Source organism: Oncorhynchus mykiss, chromosome 14 (genome assembly GCF_057628025.1).
Source record: "Oncorhynchus mykiss isolate SJ-2025 chromosome 14, ASM5762802v1, whole genome shotgun sequence".
In the NCBI taxonomy this organism is placed as follows: domain Eukaryota; kingdom Metazoa; phylum Chordata; class Actinopteri; order Salmoniformes; family Salmonidae; genus Oncorhynchus; species Oncorhynchus mykiss.
The window spans coordinates 6,425,073-6,444,260 of NC_143035.1; positions in this window are offsets into that span (position 1 = coordinate 6,425,073).

A 19,188-nucleotide genomic window follows, 5' to 3' on the forward strand; every position below is an offset into this window, starting at 1 on the left:
AAACATGCACCTGTACTGAAAGTATGCAGGTGAAAACTTGTCTGAGCAAATAAGGCTACTGTACTTGAGATATAGTAGCACCAACCACAAGAGCTGTTGTTCGGCTTCCCACCCTATCAGAGATAGGGCTGGTGAAAACACTGTAGGCCTATGTAGGTGTTTCATAGGCAACTCGAGTTAGACAAACATTTCAGAAATTAATAAATTAGTTTCTGAAAATGTAAATTTGTTTTTTTTTAACATTTATTTTAGTTGCAGGGCAGGTATGGTTGTAGGTGCTCAGTTTCCCAAACTTATTCTGAGCGGCCCCCTTCGCCAGGTAGGAGAAGCATTGGCAGAGCCCGCTGAAAGTCCCCATTCTCTGGGGAAAAAGCTTTTGGGATGGAATAAAATGTTGTTTTTACATAGTGCTAAAGGAGAGAGAAGAGAAGAGTTTGATAACAAAGCAGCAGTTTAAAGTGAACGCTAAGCTACTCCTTGAAGAGTCAGCGAATTTTGAAGATACAAAAAGCATTTGAAGACATGCGATTTAGGAATGCAAGCTTAACAATGAATTGTATAATTCAAACTTATCTACAACTACATTTTGGCAATTTTAAAACTGTCTGTATCCCCAAATTCTTTCACTATTGGGAAAAGTGCCAATTCAAATAAAATCAAATTGTATTTGTCACATGCACCAAATACACCGCTTACTTACATGCCCTGAACCAAAAATGCAGTTCAAGAGTTAAGAAAAGATTTACTAAATAAACTAAGGTAAAAAAAAGTGTGATAATAAGTAACACAATAAAATAAAAATAACTAGGCTGTATAGAGGGGGTACCAGTACAGAGTCAATGTGTCCAGGTTAGTCGAGGTAATTTTACATGTACAGTGCCTTGCGAAAGTATTCGGCCCCCTTGAACTTTGCGACCTTTTGCCACATTTCAGGCTTCAAACATAAAGATATTAAACTGTATTTTTTTGTGAAGAATCAACAACAAGTGGGACACAATCATGAAGTGGAACGACATTTATTGGATATTTAAAACTTTTTTAACAAATCAAAAACTGAAAAATTGGGCGTGCAAAATTATTCAGCCCCTTTACTTTCAGTGCAGCAAACTCTCTCCAGAAGTTCAGTGAGGATCTCTGAATGATCCAATGTTGACCTAAATGACTAATGATGATAAATACAATCCACCTGTGTGTAATCAAGTCTCCGTATAAATGCACCTGCACTGTGATAGTCTCAGAGGTCCGTTAAAAGCGCATAGAGCATCATGAAGAACAAGGAACACACCAGGCAGGTCCGAGATACTGTTGTGAAGAAGTTTAAAGCCGGATTTGGATACAAAAAGATTTCCCAAGCTTTAAACATCCCAAGGAGCACTGTGCAAGCGATAATATTGAAATGGAAGGAGTATCAGACCACTGAAAATCTACCAAGACCTGGCCGTCCCTCTAAACTTTCAGCTCATACAAGGAGAAGACTGATCAGAGATGCAGCCAAGAGGCCCATGATCACTCTGGATGAACTGCAGAGATCTACAGCTGAGGTGGGAGACTCTGTCCATAGGACAACAATCAGTCGTATATTGCACAAATCTGGCCTTTATGGAAGAGTGGCAAGAAGAAAGCCATTTCTTAAAGATATCCATAAAAAGTGTTGTTTAAAGTTTACCACAAGCCACCTGAGAGACACACCAAACATGTGGAAGAAGGTGCTCTGGTCAGATGAAACCAAAATTGAACTTTTTGGCAACAATGCAAAACGTTATGTTTGGCGTAAAAGCAACACAGCTGAATACACCATCCCCACTGTCAAACATGGTGGTGGCAGCATCATGGTTTGGGCCTGCTTTTCTTCAGCAGGGACAGGGAAGATGGTTAAAATTGATGGGAAGATGGATGGAGCCAAATACAGGACCATTCTGGAAGAAAACCTGATGGAGTCTGCAAAAGACCTGAGACTGGGACGGAGATTTGTCTTCCAACAAGACAATGATCCAAAACATAAAGCAAAATCTACAATGGAATGGTTCAAAAATAAACATATCCAGGTGTTAGAATGGCCAAGTCAAAGTCCAGACCTGAATCCAATCGAGAATCTGTGGAAAGAACTGAAAACTGCTGTTCACAAATGCTCTCCATCCAACCTCACTGAGCTCGAGCTGTTTTGCAAGGAGGAATGGGAAAAAATGTCAGTCTCTCAATGTGCAAAACTGATAGAGACATATCCCAAGCGACTTACAGCTGTAATCGCAGCAAAAGGTGGCGCATTATTAACTTAAGGGGGCTGAATAATTTTGCACGCCCAATTTTTCAGTTTTTGATTTGTTAAAAAAGTTTGAAATATCCGATAAATGTCGTTCCACTTCATGATTGTGTCCCACTTGTTGTTGATTCTTCACAAAAAAATACAGTTTTATATCTTTATGTTTGAAGCCTGAAATGTGGCAAAAGGTCGCAAAGTTCAAGGGGGCCGAATACTTTCGCAAGGCACTGTAGGTGTTCCTTTTGTGCAGGTGGGAAAGAGCAGTGTGGTGTGCGATTCAGATTGGGTCATCTGTGAATCTGTTGGGGCAGCATGCAGATTAGAGTGGGTCTAGGGTTTCTGGGATGATGGTGTTGATGTGAGACATCACCAGCCTTTCGAAGCACTTCATGGCTACAGACGTGAGTGCTACGGGCCGGTAGTGATTTAGTCATGTCACCTTCACTTTCTTGGACACAGGGACTATGGTGGTCTGCTTGAAATACTTGTAGGTATTACAGACTCAGACAGGGAGAGGTTGACAATGTCAATGAAGACATTTGCCAGTTGGTCAGTGCTTTGAGTACACGTCTTGGTAATCCATCTGGCCACGGGGCTGTGTGAATGTTGACCTGTTTAAAGGTCTTGCTCACATCGGCTACAGAGAACGTGGTCACACAGTCATCCAGAACATCGGCTGCAGAGAGGGTGATCACGCAGTCTTCCGGTACAGCCGGTGCTCTCATGCATGCTTCAGTGTTGCTTGCCTCGAAGCGAGCATGAAAGGCATTTAGCTCGTCTGGTAGGTTTGCATCACTGGGCAGTTCACGGCTGGGTTTCCCTTTGAAGTCCATAATAGTTTGCCAGGCCTGCCACATCCGATGAGCATCAGAGCCGGTGTAGTATGATTCAATCTTTGTCCTCTATTGATGGTTTGTCTAAGCGTCCGGATTAGTGTCCCGCTCCTTGAAAGCTGCAGCTTAGCCTTTAGCTCAGTGCGGATGATGCCTGTACTCCATGGCTTCTGGTTGGGATATGTTCGTGTGGGGACGACGTCGTCAATGCACTTATTGATAAAGCCGGTGACTGAGGTGGTATACTATCGGATGAATCATGGAACATATTCTAGTCTGCGCAAGCAAAACAGTCCTGTAGCATAGCATTCGCGTCATCTGACCACTTCCACATTGAGCGAGTCACTGGTACTTCCTGCTTTAGTTTTTTCTTGCAAGCAGGAATCAGGAGGATACAATTATGGTCAGATTTGCCAAATGGAGGGCAAGGGAGAGCTTTGTATGCGTCTCTGTGTGTGGAGTAAAGGTGGTCTAGATTTTTTTTCCTTTGGTTGCACATGTGACATGCTGGTAGAAATTAGCCAAAATGGATTTAAGTTTGCCTGCATTAATGTCCCCAGCCACTAGGAGCGCTGCTTCTGGATGAGCATTTTCTTGTTTGGTTATGGCAAAACCCAGCCAGCTCTATTTTATCCTTGTTGTCGTTCAGCCACGACTTAGTGAAACATTAGATATTACAGATTTTATGTCCCGTTGGTAGGATAGTCTTGATCGTAGATCATCCAGTGAATTTTCCAATGATTGCACGTTGGCCAATAGTGTAAATGGTAGTGGCGGTTTACCCACTCACTGACAAATTCTCAAAGGAACCCTACCACACTGCTACCTTTATCTCTGTCTTTTCTTCACACGAATCACAGGGATTCTGGCCTGGTCTCGGGAAAGCAGTATACCCTTCGCGTCGGACTCATTAAATAAAAAATATTTGTCCAGTTCGAGATGAGTAATTTCTGTTCTGATACGGCCCTTATACGGTATCAAACCCCAGTGCCGTAATCTCTCAGGCCAGTGAATTCCATCAGCAGAGGAGAGCAGAGCAGAGAGGCTGTCACAGGATAACTGCCTCAGATGACCTTTCCTCAGTAGTGGTGTGTGGGTAAAATAACAATTTAAAAGCCATTATAAACCTATGTGTTGTGATAATTGCATTGTTTCCTCTATATCCTGTTAGTTCATACTGTATTCCTTGCAATCAAATGTTACTGGTCACATACGCATGGTTAGCAGATGTTAATGCGAGTGTAGCGAAATGCTTTTGCTTCTAGTTCCGACAATCCAGTAATATCTAACAAGTAATCTAACAATTCCCCTACAAGTATCTAATACACACAAATCTAAAGGGGTGAGTGAGAATATGTACATATAAGTATATGGATGAGCGATGGTCAAGCGGCATAGGCAAGCTGCAGTAGATGGTATGAAATACAGTAAATACATGTGATATGAGTAATGTAAGATATGTAAACATTATTAAAGTGCCATTATTTAAAGTGCCATTATTTAAAGTGCAGTGATCAATTTATTAAAGTGTCCAGTGATTGGGTCTCAATGTAGGCAGCAGCCTCTATGAGTTAGTGATTGCTGTTTAGCAGTCTGATGGCCTTGAGATGTTTTTCAATCTCTCGTTCCCAGCTTTGATGCACCTGTGCTGACCTCGCCTACTGGATGATAGCGGTGTGAACAGGCAGTGGCTTGGGTGGTTGTTGTCCTTGATGATCTTTTTAGCCTTCCTGTGACATCGGGTGCTGTAGGTGTCATGGAGGGCAGGTAGTTTTCCCCCGGTATTGCGTTGTGCAGACAGCACCACCCTCTGGAGAGCCTTGTGATTGAGGGTGGTGCAGTTGCCATACCAGGCTGTGATACAGCCCGACAGGATGCTCTCGATTGTGCATTTGTAAAAGTTTGTCAGGGTTTTGGGAGACAAGCCAAATTTCTTCAGCCTCCTGAGGTTGAAGAGGAGCTGTTGCACCTTTTTCACCACACTGTCTGTGTGGGTGGACCATTTCAGTTTGTCTGTGATGTGTACACCCAGGAACTTAAAACCTTCCACCTTCTCCACTGCTGTCCCTCCGATGTGGATAGGGGGGTGCTCCCTCTGCTGTTTCTTGAAGTCCACGGTCATCTCCTTTGTTTTGTTGACGTTGAATGAGAGGTTGTTTTCCTGACACCACACCTCCTCCCTGTAGGCTGTCTTGTCGTTGGTGATCAAGCCCACTACTGTACTGTTGTGTCGTCTGCAAACTTGGAGGTGTGCATGGCCACAGGGAGTTGGAGGCGTGCATGGCCACAGGGAGTACAGGAGAGGGCTGAGCACACACCCTTGTGTTGAGGGTCAGCGAAGTGGTGATGTTGTTTCCTACCTTCACCACCTGGGGGCAGCCAGTCAGAAAGTCCAGGACCCAGTTGCACAGGGCGGGGCTGAGACCCAGGGCCTCCAGCTTGATGATGAGATTGGAGGGAACTATGGTGTTGAATGCTGAGCTGTAGTCAATGAACAGCATTCTTACATAGGTATTCTTGTTGTCCAGATGGGATATGGCAGTGTGCAGTGTGATGGCAATTTCATCATCTGTGGACCTGTTGGGGCGGTATGCAAACTGAAGTGGATCTAGGGTGGCCGGTAAGCTGGCGGTGATGTGATCCTTGACAAGCCTCTCAAATCACTTCAAGATGACAGAAGTGAGTGCTACGGGGCGGTAGTCATTTAGTTCAGTTATCTTTGCCTAATTGCATACAGGAACAATGGTAGACATCTTGAAGCATGTGTGGACAACAGACTGGGATAGGGAGCGATTAAATATGACCGTAAACACACCAGCCAGATCTTCTGCACATGCTCTGAGGATGCTGCTAGGGATGCTGTTTGGGCCAGCAGCCTTGAGAGGGTTAACAAGTTTCAATGTTTTACTCACGTCAGCCTCGGAGAAGGAGGGCGGGGGGAGACGCAGTCTTTGTTAGCGAGCCACGACGGTGGCACTGTATTATCTTCAAAGCGGGCAAAGGTGTTTAATTTTTCTGGAAGCGTGACGTCGGTGTCCGTGACGTGGCTGTTTTTGTTTTTGTAGTCCGTGATTTCCTGTCGACCCTGCCTGTCTGAGCCGTTGAATTGCGACTCCACCTTGTCACTGTATTTGCATTTCGCTTGTTTGATTTCCATGGTTAAATGCAGTGGATCGTGCTTTAAATTTTGCGAAAATGCCGCCATCCATCCACAGTTTATGGTTAGGGTAGGTTTTAATAGTCACAGTGGGTACAACATCTCCAGTGCACTTTTTCACCGAGTCAGCGTATAGGTCAATGTTGTTTTCTGAGGCTGACCGGAACATATTCCAGTCTGCGTGATCAAAACAATCTTGAAGTGTGGCTTCCGATTGGTCAGACCAGCGTTGAATGGTTCTCATCACTGGTACATCCTGTTTGAGTTTCTGCTTATAAGACAGAATGAGCAAGATGGCGTCGTAGTTGGATGTGCCGAAGGGAGGGGCGGGGGCTTTTTATGCATTGCAGAAGTTAGAGTAGCAGTGGTCGAGAGTATTAGCCCTGCGTGTTGTGCAATCAATATGCTGATAGAATTTAGGTAGCCAAATATGCTTTGATAAAATCCCCAGCTACAATAAATGCAGTCTCGGGATATATAGATTCCAGTTTACATAGTCCAGTGAAGTTTCTTGAGGGCCATCTTGGTGTTAGCTTGAGGGGGAATGTACACAGCTGTGACTATAACTGACGAGAATTCTCTTGGAAGGTAAAATGGCCGGCATTTGATTGTAAGGAATTCTATGTCGGACTTGAGTTCCTGTATGTTGTTGTGATTACACCATGAGTTATCAATCATAAAGCATACAACCCGCCGTTCCTCTTCCCAGAGAGGTGTTTATCTCTGTCAGCACGATGCATGGAAAAGCCTGGGGGCTGATGCGATTCCGACAACATATCCAGAGAGAGCTATGTTTCCGTGAAACAGAGACTGTTGCAATCTCTGATGTCTCTCTGGAAGGCAACCCTTGCTCGAATTTTGTCTACCTTGTTGTCAAGAGACTGGACATTGGCGAGTAGTAAACTCAGGTGCGGTGAGCAATGTGCACGTCTACAAAGCCTGGCCAGAAGGCCGCTCCTTCTGCCCCTTCTGCAGCGCCGTTGTTTTGGGTCGGCTACTAGGATTAGACTCATTGTCCTGGGTGGTGGTCCGAACAGAGGATCCACTTCGTCATATTCCTGATCGTAATGTTGGTAAGTTGATGTTGCCCTTACATCCAATAGTTATTCCCGGCTGTATGTAATAAGACTTAAGATTTCCTGGGGTAACAATGTAAGAAATAATACATTAAAAAAATGAAATACTGTTTAGTTTCCTAAGAACGTGAAGCGAGGTGAGGCAACCGTCTCTGTGGGCCATTGTGGACCTAAGGCCAAGACAATATGAAAACGCAGTAATAAATTTAACCACACCTTTGTTTCATCACAAAGCTAGAGAGCAACCTCTGTCTAGTGAAATTCACAAAGCATATTGCATGTAACAAAGAGTTACATGACCTACAGCATGGTCAAGCAAGGTAATTTTTCCGAAATTTTTTGGATTACCAAACAACTATTGATTTAGAACACCAGTGAGTTACCGCAAGTTGCGAAGAACGTAAGCTGTTCTTGTTTCTTATCTGTGTGTGTGTGTGTGTGTGTGTGTGTGTGTGTGTGTGTGTGTGTGTGTGTGTGTGTGTGTGTGTGTGTGTGTGTGTGTGTGTGTGTGTGTGTGTGTGTGTGTGTGTGTGTGTGCGTTCGCGCAAGTAGAAAAAACATGTTGACACCCGACTTGTATAGAAATGCCAACACCATCCTCCTCGCTTTTATGTTTACAGTACACTTTTTTTTTTTACCTAGGCTACCTGGACAAAATGCTTGCTCGCTAGCCTAACTTCCTTTGGGTAGTTACATTAATCTTCTACATCTGGCTACATATTGAACTGCCATACTCTCAGTCCAGGGGCACGATGTAGGAATTTATGGCTGGATCAGAATCACCATTATAATTATTGTCCAAATACAGAGAATTAATTAAAACCACAAGTCCAAATCACTATCTCTATCCATGGATAATTTAGGAAAGGGCCAATTTTAGCTAGCTAGCTAGTCACTGGAGGACAACAACACGACGAGATGCAACAATTCAAGTCGTTTCTGTCAATTACGTATTTATCTTAATGCGATGTGATAGGAGTGAAGCCAAATCCAAACGGACTTCCCTTGACACTTTATTTTGGTGCGCCAGGACCATTCACAGTTGAGCTGACTCAGTTTAGCTCAATGCTGATTGGGTATTAACTTGTACTTTTTTTCAATAAGGGAGGCCAAATGCTTCTCTGGCTTCCCTTGCATTAAACGTTATGGGCAGCAACAATGTCATGCTCTTTATGACAAGACAGCATCAGATAGATGGCCTACACATACAGAGACAGAGGGAAGCTGTTTCGCTAGCTGACACGCTTTCTCCAGTGAGATACATTCAGCCTCTTGCGAATTAAAGGAAAATTATGAAAACACAGAGAGATGAAAGAAAATGTATTTTATGTTTTTTTCTTTTTTCTAGGTAAATGTTTTTTGGGGAAGCCTGACTTCCCTTGGCATCCATGAATACACTCCACTGCTTTTCCTTCTCCTGCCCAGAGACTAATAGCAATTGATTTATTTGAGCTCTCTGGGAGGTGGAAATTACAGTTTATCCTCAATTAGGCATCAATGACTGGTAAAAACTGCAAGCTAATTGGCAAGAGAGGAAGAAAGTAATTAATTAAGCGCGAGAGAAAGAGAGGAAAAAAAGTGTGGTACTTTGTCAGTGTATTTGTTTGATCAACAGCACTCTCTGGTGGCCATAGAGGAAGTGAATCTGAAGACCTCAGAACGGACCTTTATGGCTTCAGAGCAAGACTGGCATGTAGTGGGGAAAGATTAACTTCATATCCCATGATGCAGTGTACTGTACTTTTTTACTGCTCCTCATGTTTTAAATGTTCTGACTATGGAAAAGGGTATCTTGCTACTTTGGAAGTCAACACAGAATTTGCATGGGTCAGTTATAATGTCTGCAATTCATTCTGATAACAGGTGCATTGACACAACAGTATTTTGTGAGTCAGTCCCTGCGTGCAAATATTATATAGCCAAGTCCAGGTTTGACCATTTGATCACTGGCATTTTGTTCTGACCAACTCAGTGGCCTTGTTGTTTGATTGTCCACCCGGATATTGGAAGGTTGGGAGTTCGATGCCCTGCTGAGTCATACCAAAGATGGGACCCAATGCGGCTCTGCTTGGCACACAGCATTGAGGAGATTGGGTTTAAGGCTATGTGATACATTAGCGTCAAGGGGGTCCATCGAGCAGGCTCATGCTACAGAAACAGGAGATAGGCTCCTGTTCCTATGAGCCGTTCCAGCTTGCACACTCCAAGGCTCGTGCAAGGTTAATGACTAATTACTTACTAATTGTGTTCTGAATCCTGTTAAATAGTCCAATAGCACCAAGGACGGTCTTAGTGCACCAATCCAACAACAAACTCCAGGCACCAAGTAGGGCGCAAACACAGTCTTGTGTTACTGTCTAGGAACTGTGGGTGATGAGGTGATTTGCATTGATATCAGTCCCATTGTAGATGGTCTTCTCCAGAAACAAAAGGTCATTCTGTATGTTAGGCAAAGTAAAGACGGCCCCTCACTCCTCACCAATGGAACTCAGTGCATGACCAGAGAGACTCAGCACAAGAGGTAAAATACTTTATTCATTTCAATAATGTAATGTTATAGGCTAATGTATTTAATTATACTGTCAACAGGTTAAACAAATGTTATTCCATTTTTTTTATGTAAAGTTTTCTAGGTTTTGACATTATTGAGAATGCCCTGAAGTAAATATTGTTTTTAGGTTTAATTTACATTTGAACCCATTTCTATTTTGATTAACTCTTTCGATTAATAGACACTGAATGACGTCTCCTGTCTCTGTCAGATGGTACCTATGAAAACGATGACAGGGACAGGCCTCTATTCGCTTGCTTGCCTTCTCATGATCAGTAAGGAACAATCCTTTTACCAATTTTTTTGAAATCAAGTTGTTTGTTATTACCTTGTGAATATTATGGATTCTTCTTCCTCCCCATATCAAATGCTCTATGTATACCTCTCTCTCTTTCCCTTTATCCTAGCTCTCAATCTTCCATCCCTCTTTCCCTCCTCGCCCTCCACACTCCCTCTCCCTTTCCCTCTATCCACCTCACTATTCTCTCTCTATCTCTCTCACCTCGCTCTCTCTCTCACTGAAGGCAGTGTCCGTTCTACCTGTGTTCCTTTGGAGTGTCTGAGGTGTGACATAATCCCCTCACCTGAAGTGTCTGGGAATCACAAAGCAGGTGAGGGTAAACCCTTCACTTTACATGTTACCCTGACATTTTATCTTTCAAATCAGACCATTATAGTATTCTAGCTTGTGTTCACTTGATCTTTCTTCAAACTCCGACAAACTCTAACTATGGCTGCTCTGAAAATATACATTTTTTCTAACTCTCCCTCAGCCACCTGTGAACACCTGTGCTCTAACACTACCCAATGTCTCAATACCACTGGTCAGTATTAATTTCATATCAGTCAGTATACTCACTACCTCCAATACATAGTTGAGTTCTCCATTGTGATATGGTGGTTGTAGAAAAGTTAATTAAATATGAATGTACACAGTACCTGTCACGCCCTGACCTTAGAGAGACTTTTTTATTCTCTATTTGGTTAGGTCAGGGTGTGACTTGGGTGGGAAACAGATTAATGGAAATGTTTCTATTTCTTTGTTGGCCTAGTATGGTTCCCAATCAGAGGCAGCTGTTTATCGTTGTCTCTGATTGGGGATCATACTTTGGCAGCCCTTTTTCCTACCTTTGATTGTGGAATCTTGTTTGTGTGTAATTTCTTTCTGCACTGCATGTAGAGTTACGTTCGTTTTTGTATTTTGTTGTTTTTCGGTGTCATTTTAATAAAAGTAAAATGTACTCCTACCACGCTGCACCTTGGTCCAATCCATCTTTAAACGATCGTGGCAGTACCAGTCAAAAGTTTGGACACACCTACTCATTCAAGGGTTTTTCTTTATTTTTTACTATTTTCTGCATTGTAGAATAATAGTGTAGACATCAAAACTATGAAATAACACATATGGAATCATGTCGTATACAAAAAACTATTAAACAAATCAAAATATATTTTAGATTCTTCAAAGTAGCCACCCTTTGCCTTGATGACAGCTTTGCACACTGTTGGCATTCTCTCAACCAGCTTCATGAGGAATGCTTTTCCAACAGTCTTGAAGGAGTTGCCGCATATGCTGAGCACTTGTTGTCTGCTTTTCCTTCACTCTGCAGTCCAACTCATCCCAACCATCTAAATTGGGTTGAGGTCAGGTGATTGTGGAGGCCAAGTCATCTGATGCAGCACTCCATCACTCTCCTTCTTGGTTACAGCCTGGAGGTGTGTTGGGTCATTGTCCTGTTGAAAAACAAATCATAGTCCCTCTAAGCGCAAACCAGATGGGATGGTGTATCGCTGCAGAATGCTGTTAAGTGTGTCTTGAATTCTAAATAAATCACAGACAGTGTCAACAGCAAAGCACCCCCCACCATCGCACCTCCTCCATGCTTCACGGTGGGATCCACACATGTGGAGATCATCCGTTCATCTACTCTGCGTCTCACAAATACATGGCGGTTGGAACGAAAAATCTCAAATTTGGACTCATCAGACCAAAGGACAGATTTCCACCGGTCTAATGTCCATTGCTCGTGTTTATTGGTGTCCTTTAGTAGAGTTTTCTTTGCATCAATGTGACCACAAAGGCCTGATTCCCGCAGTCTCTTCTGAACAGATGATGTTGCGATGTGTCTGTTACTTGAACTCTATGAAGCATTTATTTGGTCTGCAATTTCTGAGGCTGGTAACTCTAATGAACTTATCCTCTGAAGCAGAGGTAACTCTGGGTTTTCCTTTCTTGTACCGGTCCTCATGAGAACCAATTTCATCATAACACTTGATGGTTTTTGTGACTGCACTTGAAGAAACTTTCAAAGTTCTTCAAATTTTCAACATTGACTGACCTTCATGTCTTAAATGAATGATGGACTGTCATTTCTCTTTGCTTATTTGAGCTGTTCTTACCATAATATGGACTTGGTCTTTTACCAAATAGGGCTATCTTCTGTATACCACCCCTACCTTGTCACAACACAACTGATTGGCTCAAATGCATTAAGAAGGAAAGAAATTCCACAAATGAACTTTTAACAAGGCACACCTGTTAATTGAAACACATTCCAGGTGACTACCTCATGAAGCTGGTTGAGAGAATGCCAAGAGTGTGCAAAGCTGCCATGAAGGCAAATGGTGGCTACTTTGAAGAATCTGAAATATAAAATATATTTTGATTTATTTAAAACTTTTTTGGTTACTACATGATTCCATGTGTGTTATTTCATAGTTCTGATGTCTTCACTATTATTCTACAATGTAGGAAATAGTCAAAATAAAGATCAACCCTGGAATGAGCAGGTGTGTCTAAACTTTTGACTGGTACTGTATATATCTGTCTCTCTCTGACAAAAATGTCTCTGAGATAACCAGAGACAGGGACTCTGTGCTGTCCTAATTTGTTTCTCTCTAATATTCTCTCCTTCCTCTTTCAGATGTAGAGAATTGCATAAAAGGTATTGTACAGAAAGTGACCTAGGATAGGCATAGATACCCCTGCCGAGGGGATATACACCTGCACCAACCAGGGTCCCTGTGGCAACTTCACCTCAGATCCAGAAGAACTTGAATTTAAAGGTAGACACACTCGCCAGTCATATTTGAGACTTGAAAAGTCTGTTTCTACTCATAATCAAATCAAATCTAATTGTATAGTCACATGCGCCGAATACAACAGGTGTAGTAGACCTTACAGTGAAATGTTAACTTACGAGCCCCTAATCAACATTGCAGTTTCAAAAAGTACAGATAAGAATAACAGATAAAAGTAACAAGTAATTAAAGAGCAGCAGTAAAAAATAACAATGTATACAGGGGGGTGCCGGTACAGAGTCAATGTACGGAGGCACCGGTTAGTTGGGTTAATTAAAGTGACTATAAATAGATGACAACAGAGAGTGACAGTGGTGTGGAGAGGGGGGGGGGGGCAATGCAAATAGTTTGGGTAGCCATTTGACTAGATGTTCTGGAGTCTTATGGCTTGGGGGTAGAAGCTGTTTAGACCTAGACTTGGAGCTCCGGTACCGCTTGCCGTGTGTTAGCAGAGAGAACAGTCTATGACTAGGGTGCCTGGAGTCTTTGACAATTTGTAGGGCCTTCCTCTGACACCGCCTGGTATAGAGGTCCCGGATGGCAGGAAGCTTGGCCCCAGTGATGTACAGGGCCATTTGCACTACCCTCTGTAATGCCTTGCAGTCAGAGGCCGAGCAGTTGCCATACCAGGCAATGGTGCAACCAGTCAGGATGCTCTCGATGGTGCCGCTGTAGAACATTTTGAAGATCTGAGGACCCATGCCAAATCTTTTCAGTCTCCTGAGAGGGAATAGGTTTTGTTGTCCTCTCTTCACAACTGTCATGGTGTGCTTGGACCATGTTATTTTGTTGGTGATGTGGACACCAAGGAACTTGAATCTCTCAACCTGCTCCGCTGCAGCCCCATTGATGAGAATGGGGTCGTGCTCGGTCCTCTTTTTCCTCTAGTCCACAATCATCTCCTTTGTCTTGATCACGTTGAGGGAGCGGTTGTTGTCCTGACATCACACGACTAGGTCTCTGACCTCCTCCCTATAGGCTGTCTCATTGTTGTCGGTGATCAGGCCTACCACTGTTGTGTCATCAGCAAATTTAGTGATGGTGTTGGAGTCATGCCTGGCTGTGCAGTCATGAGTGAACAGGGAGTACAGGAGGGGGCTGAGCACGCACCCTTGAGGGGGGCCTGTGTTGAGGATCAGCGTGACGGATGTGTTGTTACCTACCCTTACCACTTGGGGTGGCCCGTCAGGAAGTCCAGGATCCAGTTGCAGAGGGAGGTGTTTAGTCCCAGGGTCCTTAGCTTATTGATGAGCTTTGAGGGCACTATGGTGTTGAACGCTGAGCTGTGGTCAATGAACAGAATTCTCAAATCGGTGTTCCTTTTGTCCAGGTGGGAAAGGTCAGTGTGGAGTTCAATAGAGACTACATCATCTGTGGATCTGTTGGGGCTGCATGCAAATTGGAGTGGGTCTAGGGTTTCTGTGATGATGGTGCTGATGTTAGCCATGACCAGCCTTTCAAAGCACTTCATGACTACAGACGTGAGTGCTTCGGGTCGGTAGTCATTTAGTCAGGTTACCTTAGTGTTCTTGGGCACATGCACTATGGTGGTCTGCTTAAAACCTAGCGTCCCACCTGGCCAACATCCAGTGAAATTGCAGAGCGCCAAATACAAAAACAGAAATACTCATTATAAAAATGAATAAAACATTCAAATGTTATACATCGGTTTAAAGATTAACTTCTTGTTAATCCAACTACGGTGTCAGATTTCAAAAAGGCTTTACGGCGGAAGCATACCATGTGATTATCTGAGAACAGCGCCCAGCAGAAAAATCATTACAAACCGTTACCAGCCAAGTAGAGGAGTTTCACAAGTCAGAAATAGCAATACAATTAATCACTTACCTTTGTTGATCTTCATATTGTTGCACTCACAAGACTCCCATTTACTCAATAAATGTTTATTAATGTTCGATTAAGTCCCTGTTTATATCCAAAAACCTCAGTTTTGTTTGCACGTTTTGTTCAGTAATCCACATGCTCAAACGCAGTCACAACAGGCAGACGGAAAATCAAATAGTATCCGTAAAGTTTGTAGAAACATGTCAAACCATGTTTATAATCAACCATCATGTTGTTTTTAGCCTAGTTAATCGACAATATTTCAACCGGACAATAACGTCGTCAATATAAAAGGTAAACAAGAAAGGTGCGCTCTCGGTCGCGCGCATTGAAAACCTCTGGGACACTGTAGGGTCCACTCATTCAGAGTGGTCTTACTCTCTCATTTTTCAGAATACAAGCCTGAAACAATTTCTAAAGACTGTTTACATCTAGTGGAAGTCATAGGAAGTGCAATTTGAGTCCTAAGTCAATGGATACTGTAATGGCAATCAATAGAAAACTACAAACATAAAGAAATCCCACTTCCTGGATGGATTTTTCTCAGGTTTTCGTCTGCCAAATCAGTTCTGTTATACTCACAGATATTATTTTAACAGTTTTGGAAACTTTAGAGTGTTTTCTATCCAAATCTATTGTATGCATATCCTAGCTTCTGGGACTGAGTAGCAGTCTGTTTACTTAGGGCACGCTTTTCATCCGGAAGTGCTCTCATGCATGTTTCAGTGTTATTTTCCTCGAAGCGAGCATTGAATTTGTTTTGCTCATCCGGTTGGCTTGTGTCACTGGGCAGCCCTCGGCTGTGCTTCCCTTTGTAGTCTGTAATGGTTTGCAGGCCCTGCCACATTCGATGAGCCTCAGAGCCGGTGTAGTACGTCTCGATCTTAGTCCTGTATTGACGCTTTTCCTGTTTGATGGTTCTTCGGATGGCATAGCGGGATTTCTTATAAGCTTCCGGGTTAAAGTCCCGCTCCTTGAAGCGGCAGCTCTAGCCTTTAGCTCAGTGCAGATGTTTCCTGTAATCCATGGCTTCTGGTTGGGGTATGTACGTACGGTCACTGTGGGGACGACGTCATCAGTAAACGTATTGATGATGCCAATGACAGATGTGGTGTACTCCTTCCTCAATGCCATTGGAGGAATCCCGGAAGATGTTCCAGTCTGTGCTAGCAAAACAGATCATAAATGGATCAGTCGATGTCAAGGTATTTATTTTTAGTTACTGCTCACCAAATGAGCCTGGTGTGACAGTTACAAAAGAAAATACGTGTTCAATAGAATTCCTGAATTGCAATAACACCCTGTGTTACTTCCTCTGTCTCCCACTGGGCTGTCGCTCTGTCTGTCCCCCCTCTGTGCTGTCTCTCTGTCTGTCAGACCTGACAGTGGTGATCATTGTGATCTGTGGTGTGTCTGCTGTGGTGCTGGTCCTGGTCCTGGCCCTGGGCATGGGCATCAAGATCATGCTGAAGAAGGACTTTGGTGAATCATTCACAACAAGAGAAACAATTAATAAAACAACCGTAAATGTGTAACTTTGCATGTGACGAAAGCTCTTTCGCTCTCTCTCCATCTCTCCATCTCTTCATCTCTCCCTCTCTCTCTCTCTCTCTCGCTCTCTCTCTCTCTCTATATATATATATATATATATATATATATATATATATATATATATATTTCTCTTTTTTCTCTCTACAGCGAAGACCAAGACCAGGATGCAGCATAATACTCAGAACCTACGGAACACCGCCATTACAACAGAGTAGGTTTTCCTTTTTCCCAAAAACCTTTCTTCCTGAGAAAATTGCAAGCCTTTCCCGGGCATCCATGTATTCCCGTTAAAACAGGAAAGGCTTTTTAAAAGCATATAAAAATCTGATTCACTGTAAATGGAGAAACATACACACGTGTCTAACGGTGTCTTGCTCTATTTGTTGCAATTTAAAGGTCCAATGCAGACGTTTTTATCTCAATATCAAATCATTTCTGGGTAACAATGAAGTACCTTACTGTGACTACTTTAAATTACAATGGTAAAATAGATACAAAATTAGCTTTTTACCAAAGAGCAATTTCTCAAGCAAGAATTTTGCTAGGACTGTCTGGGAGTGGTCTAGGTGTTTGCGGGGAAACTGAAAATGTGCTGTTATTGGCAGAGAGGTTTGGAACTCTCTTTCTTATTGGTCTATTAACTAATTTACCGCCTGGTGATGTCACCAGGTGGGCCAAAACAAAAAAAAAAAAATTGAATTATCAGAATTTTCACAAATTCACAGTATTATTCGAAACTCTAGGAAATCACGTTTTTCTAGGCCTTAAATCGACATAAAGTCCCTTCAAAGTCACCACACTGTTTCGTTGATGTTGCCTAGTTTTAATGTAGGTCTATGAAGCACTGTCGGCTGACTGATAACATATTGTTACAGCCTAGTGAAAATTACAGTCATAACCATGTCATAATATGTATATAGCTGACATACCCTGTTATAATATGGTCATAACACTGTCGTGACACTTATATTTCGGCCTGTTGTGACATATATTGCGTTATTTTATGGCTGGTTATTATGACACCTAGATAAGAGTGTCAAAACCCACAAAACCTACCGCACAAGGCAAGACATTCAATTACACCATAGCCTACATATCTACAATACGTTTCTGTTATATTTCTTGGTTGAAATTGACCATATTAAATTATCATTGTAATGGAGCACACATTGATGTCAGACATACACCTACCTCAATGCTCTCTTGCTAATGACTGGGATGAATGCAGGAGCAGATTTCAGGAACAGGACAAGACACCCTCTTTTTGACTGATGATATAAGGGCCTATCTGTCTTATCTTTGATATGTATTAGCGTTCCCATTAGCCGCTGCAAAAGCATCAGCTACTCTTCCTGGGATCCACATGAAACATGACATAAGACATAGTACATAACATTATTAGTCAAGGACTTAACTACATACATGTAAAATGTAAGACACAGCCTACATTTCAGTCCATACACACAATATCTAGGACAAATACATAGTACAGTGTAAATTACAGTACAATATAGGTAGATGTCTGTGTCTCTTCACAGTCCCCTTTGTGCAGTGAGGTGTTCTTTTAATCTGGTTCTGTTGCGAGCTTGAGCTATATGATTAAGGTGGTCATAATGCTTCTTGACAGTGACATAAAGTGTATTTTGTTAGTCCAGGTAGAGTGACACAGGGAGGTCATAATGCTTCATGACAGTGAGTATAAAGTGTATTTTCTATGTTATTTAAAATATGATGGAGAAAAAAAAACATGACTGCAAATAATACATTACAACAACAACAACAAACAATGAACAAACCTTCAAACAAAAGGAAACCTCTTGGCAGGTGAAAAACTGAATAAATGTGTGTTTTAACACTCTTATGTAGGTTTCATAACCAGCCATAAAATAACACAATATATGTCACAACAGCTGTAAATATATGGGTCATGACAGTGTTACGATCAGTGTTATGACAGGTTATGACATGGTTATGACCGAGTCATGACGTGTTATGACACTGGGTGTCAAGTAAAATGTTACCAAAATTACATTAGTCTTAGTCTACCTTTGACTGAAAGATGTCAGCCAGCTTTTTGGTCCTTTTCTCTCTCCTTACACCTGGCTATCAGGGGAATTTGCAACAGTTTGGGCTGTTTGCACTTAATGATACCTTTTGGCACGACAAATAAGCAAATAGTAGCGGAGATTCAGAACCGTGGATAGCAAACAACATGGAACAAATGTTGCAAATGTCAATTTCCTTGAGCGCTTGTGTGAACACAATGTAGGGTTGTCAGATGTTCTGTTAACAGTGAGTAGCCACAATTGATATTTCCAGCCTCTGCCAGTGCAGAGGCCTGAAATCTTATAATACCTGTTACCGGTATTAAACCACAAAACAGATGTATTTGGCTATTGACCAGGCCCAGAGAAACATACATACCCATTCAGTTTTCACTTGTTTATGCATCTGTATCTGTGCATGTAGTAGACTTTACCTTGAGCCAGAAAACAAAGGTTAAGTCCTCAAACAAACCTGGATATTTCTGTCTGTCTCATTCCAGACTTTCAAAGTACTTTAAAAAAGGAATAACAATGTTTATTTTCTTGTAAATGTATTAAATTCCAGCCTAGATTATTTTCACCCTCCACAACTCTTTCTAATATGTGTGTTTGTTCCCTCACTTGTGAGAAATTGCATTTCATTTAATAAACAAGTAAAGATTTGAAAATATGACTATCAGAGTTTTCTAACTCAGTGTGTGTGTGCGTGTGCGCGTGTGTGTGTATGTGTGTGTAAGAGGCCTGGCCAGGCCAGGGCGGCTCTATTGTGTAACCAAGCGACGGGCTCTT